We start from the raw sequence: 10,735 nt of genomic DNA on the forward strand, positions 1-10,735 counted from the left end.
GCTAGAGAATTGTTTGAAAATTTGGCAGCTGGTGACTAGTGGAGAGCCTCAGGGGTCAGTACTGGGTCTATTGTTGTTCGTCATATATATCAATGATCTAAATGAAAGGATGGTAAATTAGATTAGTAAGTATGCATATAATATAAAGATTGGTGCTGTTATGAACAGTGAAGAAGGTTATCAAAGCTTGCAGTGGGATATAGGACAGTTAGAAGACAGGCCTGAAAGATGGCAGGTGGAGTTTAATACTAATAAATGTGAGGTTCTACATTTTGGTCGGACTCATTAGCAAAGGTTATACATGTTAAATGGTGGACAATTGAGGAGTCCAGTAGAACAAAGGGATTTAGGAATTCTGGTATGTAATTCCCTGAAATTGGAGTCACTTTTAGATAGGGTGGTGAAGAAAGCATTTGGTACGTTGGCCTTCATAAATTGGAGTATTGGATACAGGTGTTGGGATGTCATGTGGAAGTTGTATAAGGCATTGGTGAAGCCAAATTTGGAATATTGTGTGCAGTTTTGGTTGCTGAATTATAGGAAGGAAATAAATAGAATAGAGTGCAGAGGAGATTTACAAAAATGTTGCCTGGGTTTCAGGGTTTGAGTTAAAAGGAAAAGTTGAACATGCTGGGACATTTTTTTCCCTGGAATGTAGAAGATTGAGGGGTGATTTTTTAGACATATTTGATAAAGGATAGAGGGGGACAGATAAAGTCAATTTGGGCAGGTTTTTTTCCATTGAAAGTGGGGAAGATTCAAACAAGAGGACATGGATTGAGATTGAAGGGAAAAAAGTTTAGGGGAAACATGAGAGGGAATTTCTTCCTTCAGAGGGTGGTGGGAGTGTGGAATGAGCTTCCGGCTGATGTGGTAGTTGCAGATTTGATGTTAATATTCAAGGAAAAGTTGGATAAGTATATGGACAAGAGAGTTATGGGCCAGGTGAAGGTAAATGGGATTAGGTGGGAGAAGGTGTTTGGCATGGACTAGAAGAGCCAAACTGGTTGGTTTCTGTGCTGTATTCTTGTATGTTTATCTGGTGTTGATAGAACAAAAATAAACATGCTTACTGTGACTAGAATTAGTCTTTTCCATGCAGTACCACCCATTATTTCCTTTTATAAGAAATAGGAGCAGAAGTAGGCCATCCAACCTGTCAAGCCTGCTCTGCCATTTAATAAGATCATGGCTGATCTGATCATTGATTCAACTCCACCGACCTGACTTTTTTCCCATATTCCTTAATTTATTTTTATATAAAAATCCATCTAACTAAACCTTAGTTGTGTTTAATGAAGTAGCCTCAACCAATTCCCTGGGTAGAGAATTCCACAGATTCACTACTCTGTGGGGAAAACAGTTGTTCCTCATATCTATCTTAAATCTACGCCCCTGAAACTTGAGGCTGTGTCATCTAGTTCTGGTCTCACGTACCAGTGAAAACAATTTTCCTGCCTCTATCATATCGATCCCTTTCATAATTTTATGTTTCTATAAGATCTCTCATTCTTCTGAATTTGAGTGAGTATAATCCCAAATGATTTAATCTCTCCTCATAGGTCAATCGCCTCATCTCCAGGATCATCATGGTGAATCTCTTCTGGACTGCTTCCAAGACCAGTTTATCCTTCCTCAATTATGGAGGCCAGAACTGCACACAGTACTCCAGGTGCAGCCTCACCAGTTCCTTGTACAGTTACAGTATGACCTCCCTGCTCTTGAATTCAATTCCTCTAGTGATGAAGGCCAACATTCCATTTGCCTTCTTAGTAACAAACATGTTGTACCTGCAACCCAACTTTTTGCACATTGGAAGATTTATCGCAACCAATGAACCATTAAGAGTCCTAGGGATGTAGGGATCATGTTGATTGATCTAGTAATTTACAGCATTGCTTATGCATTTCAATGATGTTCATAATTACTTTAGTACCTCATTACACCTGTGTTTATTTGGTGTCCTGTGATACCAGAGCAGTATCATGAACTATGATTGTAGCAAATAGCCTTGAATGGTTAAGATCTTTCAAAGTTTAATATTGATGGGTCCAGTGGACTGAACATAAATGAAAGCTACGTAAATGATCACTGCTTGAGCTTGAATAATATAATGTAAGTGGTAACAAAGAAGCCTTCAATACATTTCAATTTACAAAGGTGGTCACAGTGTTCCAGGCAGCTTGTAAAACATTGGGATGCAACCAACAAATCTTTGGATCTTCAGGAATCTTACCATTCTGGACAGTGAGTAAGAGGCATTCTCTAGTGAAAAATTGGCCACTTACTTTTTATATTTGTAACAGTATTTTTGGGGGTTGTTTTTTTTGCTGAAATGGCCAGTATAAGGTGATAACAAAACTTAAAAGGACAGTATTGATCTTGATATTCACTGGCAAAGCTATACCCGCAAGAACAATTTGGCTAATGCTCAGCGTGGAGTACTGTATATAGTATGGGTTCTTGTCATTAAACCTCTGTGGATATATTTGTCATGCACATGAATTCATGCATTCCTCCTGCCTAATGGTTTAATGTTGATTGAGCAAGGAATACCTATGATATGGCAATTAACAGCTCGATGATTTATGTTGATTCATTTTACTGTATATGGAACATTACAGCAAAGTAAGGTTGTGTCTCCTCAACAATCTAAATCTTCCCAACATCACACCCATAACCCTTTATTTTTTTGCATCCATGTGCCTGTCCAAGGATTTTTAAAATATCTTTATTGTCCCAGAATTCATAACTATCCTATAAACCTGCGCGGCAACCTTGAGATGGATTTGGACTCTAAGGTCCCTCTTTTCTTACACACTGTTAAGAATTTCACCATTAACCATCTATTCCACCTCCATTTAACCTTTCAAGTAGTAGTGGAAGGAAAGTATTCTTTCTGGAGGTTAGTGCTCTTTGTGGTTTATATAAATGACCTGGATGAAGAGGCAGAAGGATGGGTCAGTAAGTTTGGGATGATACGAAGATTGAAGGAGTTGCAGATGGAGCTGAACATCGTTGAAGGTTACAAAAGGATATAGACAAGATGCAGAGTTGGACAGAAAAGTGGCAGATGGAGTTCAATCCAAATAAGTGTGAGGTGATGTATTATGGAAGGATAAACCAGAAAGCTGAGTAAAGGGTTCCTTAAGAGTGTGAATGAACAGAGGGACCTTGGGGATCAAATCCATACATTCCTCAAGGTCACCACACAGGTTGATAGGACAATTAAGAAGACTTATGGGATGCTGGACTTCGTTAATAGGAGGACAGAGTTCAAAAGTAGAAAGGTCATGTCACTGGTGAGACAATACTTAGAGCATTATGTTCAATTCTGTCCACTTCATTGTGGAAGCTATGGAGAGGGACCGGAGGAGATTTACCAGGATGATACCTAGAATGGAAAATAAGTTTTATGAGAAAAGTTAGCAGAGCTGGGACTTTTTTCTTTGGAATGTAGAAGGATGAGAGGAGACTTGATAGAGGGCTACAAGATTATGAGAGGCATAGATAGGGTGAACATCCAGTGCCTGTTTCCAAGTGCAGGATTAGCAAATACCAGAGGATATGAGTACAGTTAAGGGAGAGAAGTTTAGGGGAGACATCAGGGGTAAATTTTTAACACAGAGAGTTGTGGGTGTCTGGAATGCTTTGCCAGGGATGGTGGTGGAGGCTGAAACATTAGGAGCATTTAAGTCTTCAAGACAGGCACATGGATGGAAGAAAAATGGAGTATTATGTGGTAGGAAGGGTTTAGTATTTTTTAAGGAATATATAGGTTGGCACAACAGCGAGGGCCTAAGGGCCTGTACTGTGTTGTATTTTTCTATGTTCTGTGTTCTACGTTCTTCCAAAATGTATCACTTCACATTTTCCCAGATGGAACTTCGTCTGCCACTTTTCTACGCAAATCTATATCTTGTCCATATCCTGTTGTAACCTATGATAATATTCTACATTATCCAAAAAACTTCCAAACTTTATGTCATCTGCAAACCTACTGATCGTTCCTTCCACTTCTTTTTCAAGCCATTTATAAAAATCACAAAGAAAAGAGGTCCCAGAATAGATCTGTGTGGAACTCTGCTAATCACTGACCTCCAGACAGAATATGTTCTGCCGGTGACTTTCTGTTGCTTTTTGCAAGCAGCCAAATCTGAATCCACACAGCCATGGTTCCAGAATCCCATGCCTCATTCCCATTCCAAATGAGTCTACTGTGGGAGACCTTGTCAAATGCCTTACTAAAATCCATATACACCATCTACTGCTCTACCTTCATCAATTACTTTTGTCATTTATTCATGAGACACAACCTACCCCTTACAAAGCAATGCTGGCTGTCCCTGAGAAGACTCTGCTTATCCAAATGCTCATAAATCCTATACCTAAGAATCTTCTCCAATAGTTTGTCCATCACTGACAGAAGACTCACTGGCCTCTAATTCCCAGGATCCTCCCTATTACATTTTTTAAAAGAAAGGGACTACATTTGCAATCTTCCAATCTTCCAGTACCTCTCCTGTGGCCAGGGAAGACATATAAGGATTGGCAATGCCCCAGCAATTTCTTCCTGCAGTAACTTAGTCCTGGGACTTATCAGTCCAAATGTTTTTTTAAAAGATTCAGCTTTTCCATTTCCTTAACCTGAACATGCTCCCATATATAAGCCTGTTCTTTGCTGAATGATTGTCATTCCTGTTGAGAATGACCACTGGGAGTATACTTCAGCGAATACTTGGGGTTATAATTTTCAATTTTCAATTTTAAACCATTGAACTGAAAGTTAGTGTTTCAGGGTGAATTTCCTGAAATCTCTTAAAATCTGAGGACTGTGGATCATTGGATCACAGAAATAAGAAGACTTTGCCATCGTAAAATTCATTGTGGCATTATTACTGCAGCATGTCTAAGGAAGGCTGTCGGAAAATGATTACAAAATTTCCTGTAATATGCAGATCAAAGAGAAAGATTGTTGATTGTACAGGACATTATTGAGATGTGTGCAGTTCTAATCACCATGCCATAGGAAGGATATGAATAAACTTGTTAATTGTTATATTTGGCAGCATGTGCTCATGGGCCAAAGGGTCTGAAACTATGCTAAGTTAGCAATTATATCAATGGCTGAAGAACCCACACAGGATGTGGGAAACTTGCTGTGGGGGGACCCACATGGGCCTCAGGCTGCTGGAGACAGACTTATAGGAAGCAGGTATCAGTGCCAGGATTCATGAAGGTGCTGAGGGCAAGGAGAGGTCCCAAAGGCCTGGCTACTGAAGGCTTCCTGATCATGACAAAGGTTTGTATCTGGAGTTCAAATTGCTGATGGACAAACAAGTATCTGTGCAGCTACAGAGGCTGTTGGAGCACTAAAAGTGAATTCACGGATGCTGAGTGACTGAGGTGACTCACTTTTGCTTCTTCTTATCTCTTACTGTAAGGGGTACAAGGCAATATTAATAGCCACTCTTCATCTGCCTTTCAGCAAGCAAAAGGCAATTTTGTGTAATATTACTTATTCGGTACTATTACATGATAATAAAGGAATCTGCAATCTTGAATATTAAATTATATTAATTATACTAAATGAGTGGCTTTCAATATTTTCTTTCCACTCACATGCCACTTTAAATATCCCCAATGCCATAGGTGTCTTATGATTAGTAAGGGATTGCTTATGGTGGTATTGTGAGTGGAAAGAAAAAGGTCGAGAACCACTGTATTGAATTAAATTAAATTAAATCAGGTTGGGTACAGAAGAGATTCACAAGGTTCTTGCCAAGAAGTTAGAAGGCAAGGCTGCATAGGCTGGGCCTGTGCACCCCATGTCCTGGGTAAACTTGTACCTCTCACTTTGTTCGTTTTAGATTGGTCACAGTGTTTGAGCTACCGAAAGAAAATAGACACACACACTGAGAGCAGTTCAGTTTATACAAATCTTTATTACAAATTCTAAAGCTGATATCAAACTACAATATGCAAGCCCTTCCCAATTATACTTATCAACGCCTGGACTGGTCCCAACTGCCGAAGCGAGGCAATGACCGCACTCTTGTAGTAGGTTGTCGGGGCACTGGTAGCAGCTTCTCCACCTCCTCCGACCGGGACGTTAGCTGGACTCTAAAAGTTCTTCTTCTTGCTGAGAGATGTTGCCACCTCTCGGAGAGTCTCAAACTTCAGCAGTGGGGCCAAGGCTTATATTACCCAAAAACTGCTTACCCAAGCACCTATTCCCAGCACAGAAAGAAAGATAAGCGAGCAAGCTAACATGCCTAGGCTTCTATGGAATAACACAACTTTCAGCTTATCACTTTGAATACAATGGTTTATTCTGCGTCAAGGTTAGGTCTCTGTCTGAAAGACTGTGACCAAAACAAGCAGGAAGATTAAATTCTCTTGGTACACGATGCCTTTTTGTCAGATAACTGCATCTCTGGGCCCCATGGTGGAATTTAGCTTATGTCTGCTGAGACTCAAGCAGGTTACTGATTCTCAGCCTTGCAGGAGCAAAAAACATGGTTTAAAGCTGAAGCAAAAAGCATGGTTTAAATCCTCCAATACACCCCATGAGTGGTGACTTTCTGGAAGTTTATAAAATCATGAAGGCTTGGAAAAGGAAGATTGTAATGTGAGAAAATATTACTTTGTTTCACATATGTTCTTTTGTGATTGGTCTCATTAATCAAGAAGGTAAGGGGAACAGACAATGCTATTTCAACACAAGTTTCTTTATTACATATATTAAGACTAAATATGTAATGAGTACTTCTTTGCACTAATGTTACTTTAACTAAGCTTCTGGCAAGGAAACTTTACTCATTGACAATATATCATTAAACTTCCACTTATCAATTCGATGTCAGGCAAGCCCCCAGTACTGCATGAAACAGAATAGGCTGCAGGAAATGCTGGAGGAACTCAGTCGGTCTTTTCAGCATCTAAAGGAGACAAAGATATATTAGCGATGTTTCAGGCCTGAGCCCTTCTTCGATGAAAAATCAGAAAAGCCAGAAGTGGTATATATTAAAAAGTCTCAGAATTCAAACAATGGGAGAGGATTCCAGTCCAACAAAAGGTGTTAATTGTATATGATAAGGGATTACATGAGAATTTATCTTGTCTGAATGAGAGGAGACAGGGAAAGGAGAGATGACAGGGGAAGAAGGGGATTGGGGGAAGGGGGTTTTAATGAAAGCAATTAAAGTCTATATTAATGCCATCTGGGTGGAGGTGCCAGTTAGAAGATAAGATGTTGTTCCTCCAATTTACAGGTGATCTCAGTCTGGCAGTACATGAGACCATGGACAGACTTATCAGCAAGGGTATGGGATAGAGAATTGAAATGGGTAGCTACTGCGAGATCTACACTATCACAGCAGATAGAGCCAAGGTGCTTCCCCCTGTACTGTACTTTTCTTTCCTGGCAATGGTCATGCTGCAATCCAAGACAGAGGTTCTTGAGAACAATGTATTGACAGCCTCATTATTCCTGTCAGTCTTAAAGTCTCTAATTCTGTCCTTTCAAATTACATTATTCACTAGTTAGAATCTTTTTTTTCTTTACAGCTCAGTACAGGCCCTTCAGCACATGATCTTGTGCTGACATACCAAAAATAACTAAACCCTCCCTATCTCTTAAACCTCAATTTTTCTTTCATCCATATGCCTAAGAGTCTCTTAAATGCCCCTACTCTTTCAACCTCCACTACCACTCCTGGCAATGCATTCCAGGCACCCACAACCCTCTGTGTAAAAAAAAAAAGTTACTCTTGGTGTCTCCCCTAAATTTTCCTCCCTTCACCTTTGGCTTGAGAAAACATCAACTAACCAGAAAATGTTCTCTCCCACCAATTCTTATCTGACTCCTCCCCTAAGGCAGTCCCCTTCTCCACATTTTCAGTGCATAGCATGTTAAAATCCTTTGTTTAAAATCAACATTATTACATGTACCAAGGAGGATCACATTTTAGTTGTTGCCTCACAGATAGTCATGATATTTTTCCCAGGCAAGGAAAGTCTAAAACTATAAGGAATCCGCTCAGAGGAGAAAGGAACGATTTAAATGGGGACCTGATGGGCAGGTTTTTACCCACACAGAGAGTAGTGGGTGTGTGGAATGAACAGTTCAAAAAAGCACCAGAGGTGGGTATAATTACAATGCTAGAGAGATATTTGGCACACGGATAGGATTGACAGAGCAATCTGTGTCAAATGCTGGCAAATTAGACTAGCTCAGGTAAAGACATCAGCAGGGCAAAGGCAAGTTGAGCTCCTTCTGCACTGTATAACTATAAAATGTGGCAAAATTAGGACATAGATTTTTACAGGCATTTCAAGATAAGTTGCAAAGTGCAGGCTAACAATCTGTCATCTATGGTAGACACAAGAATCTGCAGATGCTGGAATGTGGAGCACAAAATTAACAACTGGAAGAATTCAACATCTGCAGAGCAAAAAGATTGGTTAATATTTGAGTAAAGGCCCTGCATCAGTATATAGAAGTATGAAGAAGTAAGAGGGATGTGTGGCTGGTAATTTGTGGAATAGGAAGACAGGGGATTAATGGGCAGATAGAGCCAGGTGGAAGAAAGGAAGATTAGATGTCCAATTTGTTATCAATCTAAATGCATGTATTTTTACTGTCTTTTTTTCTGATTTAATGAACATCATCTGAATAAAAAGTGGGAAACAGTTTGATTAAAGGACCCCCTAAAGGTCTGAGGAAAGACAAAGTGAAAGTTTCACTTGATGCTGATGTCAGAAACTGCAAGCAAATCGGCATTCTTCATGTTGAGAAGCCTTGTAGCACTGAAGAATCCATTAAGCTGATCTACCTGCAAATCGCTGCCTAACATTTTACAGATTCTCTGAGGCATAATGCTGAGCAGGCAGGAACAGCACAGACTGAAAATCAACAAACTCAGCCTAAACAAGTGCAAGCCTCTAACAAAAAGAGGACAGCAATCCCCAAATCCCCAGGGGAGAAAGAGGAAGGGGTTCACTGGGATGAGAAAACAAAGAAATATAGCTGATCCGAAAGGTCAAGGTAGATTTGGAAAACAAAATATAAGCTTCAGGACTAAAAATATATTTAAAAGTATCACATCTTACAATAGAAAGAGGAACATTTGATAAGTGATTAAATAAAATGCATGCACAGACTCAAATCTGAGAATGAGTAGATAAACTAAAATATCTTCATTATTTCCACATTGTCCAGACATCTTGGGGCTGTTACTGAAAGAGGAGGAGCATTGGACTTGACAAAACTGGGATTGTTGGGAGCCAGGTGGAGGTGAATGCCTTTAAAAAGGAGTGGAGTGGGACTCAGGCTACAGATATCTTGGGACTATTACTGAAACAGGATGAGTGTGGGACTCAAGAGAGCTGGGATTGTTGCGAGCCAGCTTGAGGTGAGTGTCTTTACAAAGCAAGTTAAGGGTTAAACAGTACAATGATTGATGACAGAAGTAATTGAAATAAGGGGTAGTGACAAATAATAAGAGAGGTAGCTCAAGAGGAGTGGCCAGTGTGTGAGTGGATCAGGGTAGGAGTGGGACCTAGAGGCTTTGGATCATGAGTTTTTAGCAAACTGAGGATGAGCTTGTTTGCAATAAGGTAAGATCTTTAAATTTAAATCAGGAAGAGTTAATCGAATGCTCTGATTGAGTTTGTGGGAAATATAGAACAGTACAATTGTCCTTGATGATTACATCTGCAAGAGGTGAATCAAGCTGAAGCTCCAGGGAGAGCATGTTAAGGAACTGGACATGGAGCTGAATGAACTCAGGATCATTCAGGATGCAGAGAGGAGCTTCAGGGAGACACTCACATGTAAAAGTCAGAAGACAAGTAACTGGGTTACTGTTAGGAGAGGGAAGATTTTGGAATGGTGCAGGAAATACAGGGTTGTAATTATGGGCAATTTCAACTTCCCTAATATTGACTGGCACCTCCTGACTGCAAGAGGGATAGATAGAGCTGATAGATGGAGCTGAATTTGTCAGGTTTGCTCAAGAATTATTCCTGACAACTGGACAACTAGAGGAGAGGCCATACTGGATCTAGTTCTGGGTGATAAACCTGGTCAGGTGGAGGACCTCTCTGTGGGAGAGGGGTTTGGGGAGAGTGACCACAACTCCCTTAGCTTCAGCATAGCTATGGAAAAAGACAAAATAGGAAAGTGCTTAACTGAGAATGGGCTGATTATGAAGGGATGAGGCAAGTACAAGCTAGAGTAAATTGGAGACAGGTGTTTAAGGATGAAAGCACAGAAGTAATGTGGAGGGAGTTAAGGGATTACTTGTGCTGGGTGCAGGATAGGTTTGTCCCACTAGGACAAGGAAAAGATGGTAGGAAAATGGAACCATGGCTGATGGAACAAGTCAGGAAACTAGTCAAGAGGAAGAAAGAAGCATATGTTAGATATAGAAAGCAGGACACAGGAAGGGCTCTTGAGAAATATATGGTAGCCAGGAAGGTGCTTAAGAAAGGACTTGGGAGAGCTCAAATTGGGCGTTAGAAGATCTTGGCTTGTAGTATTAAGAAGAACCCTAAGACATTCTAATAAATTGTGAAGAATAGAAGGATGACGAGAATGAAGGTCAGTCCACTAAATGATAAAGGAGATGACATGTGCCTGGAGGCAGATGAGTTTGGGCAGATCCTGAATAACATTTTTTTTAGTATTCACAAGAGAAAGGGACCTTGATTAGGGTGAAGTTGAAATAGA

At 40.1% G+C, this 10,735-nt stretch overlaps 1 long non-coding RNA gene across 3 annotated transcripts in view; it reads left to right on the forward strand.

Moving 5' to 3' along the window:
• The window catches only part of LOC138757191 (uncharacterized), a 131,168-nt gene extending 124,478 nt beyond the window's left edge, over nucleotides 1-6,690 (forward strand). For all 3 annotated transcript variants that reach the window (XR_011353415.1, XR_011353418.1, XR_011353416.1), the window contains one exon: nucleotides 1,563-6,690. This is a non-coding gene — a long non-coding RNA (uncharacterized lncRNA). The remainder of the gene's footprint in view (nucleotides 1-1,562) is intronic.
• Nucleotides 6,691-10,735: the final 4,045 nt, after the last annotated feature.

The sequence above is a fragment of the Narcine bancroftii genome, chromosome 3, assembly GCF_036971445.1.
Source record: "Narcine bancroftii isolate sNarBan1 chromosome 3, sNarBan1.hap1, whole genome shotgun sequence".
Lineage (NCBI taxonomy): Eukaryota > Metazoa > Chordata > Chondrichthyes > Torpediniformes > Narcinidae > Narcine > Narcine bancroftii.